The sequence below is a fragment of the Chenopodium album genome, chromosome 27, assembly GCF_948465745.1.
Source record: "Chenopodium album chromosome 27, dcCheAlbu1.1, whole genome shotgun sequence".
Taxonomy (NCBI): Eukaryota; Viridiplantae; Streptophyta; class Magnoliopsida; order Caryophyllales; family Amaranthaceae; genus Chenopodium; species Chenopodium album.
Window position 1 is genome coordinate 17,830,741 of NC_137860.1, and position 6,797 is coordinate 17,837,537.

Here is a 6,797-nt window from a genome sequence, read left to right on the forward strand (position 1 = left end):
ATGGTTACCACGAGAACTTTGATTTCCTTGGTTCCTATAACCACCACCATGATTATAGTTGTCAAAATTGCCTTGGTTTTGGTAATTCCTATTCCATTGACCTCTTTGATTATCAAACCTTTGAACATTGTTGTTTGACACAAAATTCACATGCTCACACTCATTGTTATCAAACTCATCAACACATTCATTATTGCAATTGCTAGAGTCATGATCATATGATCTACACGCATCACAAAACAAACAACCCATAGGCATATTATGTAAAGTGGGAGGGGTTTCAGAGTTAGAAGAAGTACCTCTCCCCTTAAATTGGGAGGGAAGATTCGAAGCTTGAGAAGAGGAAGAAACACTCTCCAACTTGGCTTTGATTGCGGTTACCTCCTTTCCCAAGTTTGTCATTTGAGAGGAAAGATTGTTGATTGCATTTAGATGGTCAACCGAATACAATGAAGATTGCTTGCTTGAAGAATCTCTTTCCCCATCTTGCCAATCTCTATAGTAGGTCACCACATCCTCTATAATGTCCACAACTTCTTCTTTGGTCTTGTTCATGATATGACCACCGGCCCGTCCATCAAGGCATGACTTGCCTTGAGGACTCAAACCACCATAGCAGATTTGGATCACTTGGTATGTTGGAATTCCGTGGTGAGGACATTCTCTTTGATACTCCTTGAATCTTTCCCATGCTTCATAGAGACTTTCACTTGGCTTTTGCTTGAACCCTTGAATTAAAGCCCCTGCCTCCGCCGTCTTCTTTTGAGGGTAGAAACGGGACAAGAAAGCTTTAGTGACACCATCCCATGTTCTCAATGAATTGGGCTTTACTTCTTTGTCTAGCCATTCCAAAGATCTTCCTATGAGAGAGAAAGGGAACAACTTAAGGCGGATAAACTCTTGAAACACTCCATTTACCTTGATCGTGTTGCAATATTTATCAAACTCCTTAGGATGGTTCAATGGGCTCTCATTCTTAGCCCCACTATACTGTCTCCTCTCAATTAAGGTGATCATTGCCGGCCGAAATTCAAAATCGTTTGCCGGTGTTGTAGGTGGAGCTATGCCGCTCTCAAACTTATATGCACCGGGCACTCCTAATTCCTTCAAGGCAACTCTCGGATTTTCTCCCATGACTTGTTCTTGTTCAATCTCTTCTTCGCTTGAAGAACTATAACCCAATGACTTGTGTGCTACTCTCCTCCTTGAGAGAGTTCTCTCAATCTCCGGATCAAAGGGAACAATTGAACGATCTTGGGACCTATGCATACAAAACTCAAAGAAAATATTAGTAGCACGGCTACAAGTGTAGCCTAAAGAGTAAAATCTTTTTATATTTTGCAAATAAAGTGGAATAAACTCAACAACAATATGAACTCAAGACACCATTCCCCCGGCAACGGCGCCATTTTGATGGGCGCGGAAATGGTAGGTCGTTGGGCTACCTCCCCACCCGATCAAACAATATTTATAACTCAACAAACCCCTATGGAAGTGTAGTGGTAAGTCGAGGTCGAACCCAAAGGAATGGAAATTGAATGTATATTGCCTAATGTCAAGCTACTCCGAAGTCAAATGTGGGGTTTATGGTAAGAACTAGAACTAGAACTAATCAATGCAATAAACTTGTATAAAATCAATATAAAAGACACTAGGGGAATGGATCCACATGTATTTGCAATGGAGAATGGTAATTTGTGAGGTCAAACCAACTAAGTCAAGTGATATGAAGGAAGATCAAACATGTATCCAAAAGAGCATACCAAGATATTTCTCCTAGAGGTCTAACTAGCGCCAACTACGCTAAACACTAACTAGGAAACGTCACAAGATACCTCAATCGAGAAATTGCAAGTCACTAATGAATGGTCCGTATCATAGCAAGCTTACAATGCAATCTAGTGCAACAATTAAAGATGGCCAAGCTTCAATCAATTACACACATGCACATGAATTATCAACCAAGTTTAATCATATCATCAACTCCATTAATTATCCCCAAATTACTCTAATCCATCACTCATACATGTTTCACCATTACCCTAGCTAGAAAACTACTCACTAGCCATGGAAATTAAGATCAAAACTACACTAATCATCAATTTCATCATCAACATATTAGAAATCAAAGATCAAATCACCAATCAATCGAACTTCAATCAAACTCCAATCAAACATCAACAAACTTCAATCAATCAACAATAATATGAAAAACAAATGAAATCAACTAAAAACAAACTTATATTGAAATCAAAGATGAAAGATCCTTACAAACTTTGATCAAAAGATCAATTACAATGGAGAATTCTTAAACAATCAACCATAAACCATGAGTTTCTCTCTCTTCAATCCTTGAGTTTCTCTCTCTAAAATTCTAATAAAAAACTAAGAAAAAATGAAATCTAATGTAAAACTTAGCCAAAAATAGAAGGAAATAACTATATATACAAAGAGGAGGTCGGTTTTGACGCCCAAAAATAGACCCACGCCGGTGCGGTCGCACGAGTGCGACCGCACCAAACTGGGTAGACTCCCTCTCTTCTCTTCGTCCTAGCTCATGGGGTTCACACACCCTAGATGATGGTGATGGATGACAAGGTAGGCACCAACTTCCTTGGAATTCTTGAAGAACATAAGCCATGAAAAGAGCATAACCAAGGTCTTGAAGCTTGCTCCTCGGATCCCCTTGACTTGAAACTCTTTGCACAAGCATAAGGCATGAAAAGCAATGAAAAACCATGGAGAGGAAGCTTGGGAATTCTTGGACAATCAATCACAACCTACAAACTAAGGAGAAAAAGCAAATAAAAGGGAAAAAATAACAAGTAAACTAGAAAATGCACAAAATAGAGAAACTAACTAAGAAAAGCATAAAATGAAGAAATTAAGAATAAAACTAAGGAAAACTAAAGAAAAGAGTAATAACATGAAATGAAATTCATCCAAAAAGAGATCAAATGAGTGCCATAAATGTCACTCATCAATGGTACGATTGACTATGGGTCTTAGTGATCTTCCAATCTCTTTATGGGGACATGCACTTTTAATTGCGGCACTTACACTGAATCGTGATCCGTCAAAAGCTGTAGAAAAGGCTCCATATAAATTATGGACGAAGAGACCTCCAAGGTTGACTTTTATCAAAATTTGGGGATGCTAAGCATAAGTCAAAAGACTCATGTCTGACAAACTTCATCCAAAATCTGACAAGTGTTTCTTTGTGGGTTATCCAAAATAAACCAATGGGTATTACTTCTACAACAAATCCGAGAACAAAGTGTTTGGTGCTCATGATGGTGTCTTTTTGGAGGAACATCTTTCCAAAATGACAAGTGGCAGGAAAATCAAAAATAACAAAGTTCGAGAGGACGAGCAACAAGGACAAATTGACAATCAAAGTGTTCACAAAGCATCTGTTGACATTGGTCAAAGTCAAAATATGCAAAGTCAAACTGACGATGCAAATGCTCAGTCCATTACCCTACGTAGGTCAACTCGACCAAGATCTCAACCTGACAGATTTCTCGGTGTTGTATTAACAGAAGGTTAGGACATTCTAGTAGTGGATGGAGATGAGCCGGTGACCTACAAGCAAGCTATGACGAGCCCTGACTCCGCAAAATGAAAAGAGGCTATGAAATCCGAAATGGACACCATGTTTGAAAATCAAGTATGGCACTTGGTTGATTTACCCGAAGCTTACACACCTATCGGATATAAGTTGAAAACCGGCAAAGATGAAAATGTACTCATTTACAAATCTAGACTGGTAGCAAAAGGTTAGAGGCAAATTCACGGAGTTGATTATGATGAAACCTTTTCTCCAGTTGCAATGCTTAAGTCCGTTCGGATTCTTCTAGCGATTGCTGCATGTTATAATTACGAAATATGGAAGAGGGACGTCAAAACCGCCTTCCTCAATGGAACTTTGGAAGAAACTGTGTACGTGACACAGCCTGAAGGTTTTGTCAAATAAAACAATGCTAGAAAGGTATGCAAGCTTAAGAAGTCCATTTATGGATTAAAGCAAGCAAGCAGAAGTTGGAATCTACGATTTGATGAAGCCATTAGCAAGTTTGGTTTTATCAAGAATCCAGATGAGTCTTGTGTTTACAAGAAGGTCAGTGGGAGTGACATCGCTTTCCTAGTCTTATATGTCGATGATATTTTGTTCATTGGAAAAATTATTCCATTGTTAGAGTCTGTAAAGGCCTGGCTCGGGAAATATTTTTCTATGAAAGACTTTGGAGAGGCTCAGTACATACTAGGCATCAAGATCTATAGGGATAGATCGAAAAGGATGATAGGATTGAGTCAAGATACTTATATCAATAAGGTACTAGCTCGATTCAACATGGAAGGAGCTAAGAGAGGCCACCTGCCCATGTCACATGGCATAACCCTAATCAAGAAGGAGTGTCCGAAGACACCTGATGAGCGGGAAAGGATGAATACGATTCCATATGCTTCGCTTATTTTCTATCATGTATGCCATGATATGTACTAAGCCAGATGTATTGTATGCCTTGAGCGCTACGAGGCAATACCAATCAAACCTAGGAGAGGCGCATTGGACTACGGGCAAGAATATCCTAAAGTACCTGAAAAGGAACAAGGATAAATTCTTGGTCTATGGTGGCAAAGATGAATTGGTTGTTGAGGGTTACACCAACACTAGCTTCCAGATAGATAGAGACGACTCCAAGTCGCAATCTGGGTACATATTCTATCTCCATGGAGGAGCGTTTAGTTGGAAGAGTGATAAGCAAAGCACAACTGCTGATTCTACAACTGAAGCCGAATACTTGGCACCATCTGAGGCATCTAAGGCAGTTTGGATTCGCAAGTTCATAGGGGAACTTGATGTTTTACCCTGCATCAAGGGTCCAATATACCTCTATTGTGACAACAATGAGGCTATTGCTCAGGCCAGAGAGCCACGAGAACATCAAAAGGTCAAACATGTCAAGAGGGGATTTCACATGATTAGAGAATGGAAATCGAAAGGTGAAATCGAAAGCTGATCCACTCGCTAAACCTTTGTCTCAAGTGAAGCACAACAAGCACGTTGAGGCCATGGGAATCAAGCACATCGGAAGTTGGCTTTGATTTCCTTATTATAGTGTTTTAATTGAATTTTGGACAATGTTAATGTAAAGCACTATGATGAACCATTCAGTTTTTGGAGTAATTATATTTTCATGCAATTTAAATCACTCCATCTTTATTTAATTGTGGTTTAGAATTAAATAAGGAGTCCATTAGATTTTAAAGGATATTTAAAATAGGGTATCAAGACAATGTCTTGGATAAAGAAGCACCTATTAATTAAACATTGAATATTTTAATAAAATTATACCTAATCAAGGTCATTTATATAGTGGACGGTTGATGACCAATCGAGATTAATGTGTAGTATGATTTATAGCATCGTTTCTTGTGCTATGAGGACATAAATCATTTTCACAAGTATTGGTTCAGAACCACACTGGATCGACCTATGAGAATACTTTATGAGATTCAAAATCGTCATAAGTATATTTCTCATTAATGCTATCGGAACTCTTTTTCTGGACCAGGAGTATTGTGAGGTCTCTTGTTTGAGTACTAGTTCGCTTTTTATGTCAGTTACTCAATTGGATACCCGGAGGATATTAGGAACCATGGTAAACATCTCGACAATTTTTATTTCCGGGCGAAAAAAGGTCAAAAAATTCCAAAATTGAAGGCAATATAATCCACGCTTTTTGAGGAATTTTGAGGTTACGGGGCCCAGTGGCGAAAAGTCCTGAGACCTTAGGGTATACATCTTAGGGTCATATGATGACGTTTGGAACCATATATGACCCTTATATGTTGTACAAAATAGCTGTGATAGGCTTTAGTTTACGAAATCGGTGCAAATTTGGAACGGGTAAATTGACCGTTTTAAGGCATATTGGATGGTTCCACCCACTCAATTGGACTCCGGAGGGTATTAGGAACCATGGTAAACATCTCGGCAATTTTTTATTCCGGGCGAAAAATGGTCAAAAAATTCCAAAATTGAAGGCTATAATCCACGCTTTTTGACGAATTTTGAGGTTACGGGGCCCGGTGGCGAAAAGTCTTGAGACCTTTGGGGATAAATCATAGGGTCATATAATGACGTTGGAACCATATATGACCCTTATATGTTGTACAAAATAGCCGTGGTAGGCTTCAGTTAACGAAATCGGTGCAAATTTAAAACGGGTAAATTGACCGTTTTAAGGCATAATGGATGGTTCTACCCACTCAATTGGACTCCCGGAGGATATTAGGAACCATGGTAAACATCTCGGCAATTTTTATTTCCGGGCGAAAAAAGGTAAAAAAATTCCAGAATTGAAGGCTATAATCCACGCTTTTTGACGAATTTTGAGGTTACGGGGCACGGTGGCGAAAACTCTTGAGACCTTAGGGGATACATTTTAGAGGTCATATAATGACGTTTGGAACCATATATGACCCTTATATGTTGTATAAAATAGCCGTGGTAGGCTTCAGTGTACGAAATCGGTACAAATTTGGAACGGGTAAATTGACCGTTTTAAGGCATATTGGATGGTTCCACCCACTCAATTGGACTCCCGGAGGGTATTAGGAACCATGGTAAACATCTCGAAAATTTTAATTTCCGGGCGAAAAAAGGTCAAAAAATTCCAAAATTGAAGGTATAATCCACGCTTTTTGAGGAATTTTGAGGTTACGAGGCCCGGTGGCGAAAAGTCTTGACATCCTAGGGGATACATTTTAGAGTCATATAATGACGTTTG

The 6,797-nt window shown here is 39.0% G+C and overlaps 1 non-coding gene across 1 annotated transcript; it reads left to right on the forward strand.

The window, feature by feature from the left end:
• Positions 1-643: 643 nt before the first annotated feature.
• On the forward strand, positions 644-749 carry LOC145621840 (small nucleolar RNA R71). The gene has a single exon (XR_014108634.1). It is a non-coding gene; the product is annotated as a small nucleolar RNA R71 (small nucleolar RNA).
• The last annotated feature ends 6,048 nt before the right edge of the window (positions 750-6,797 follow it).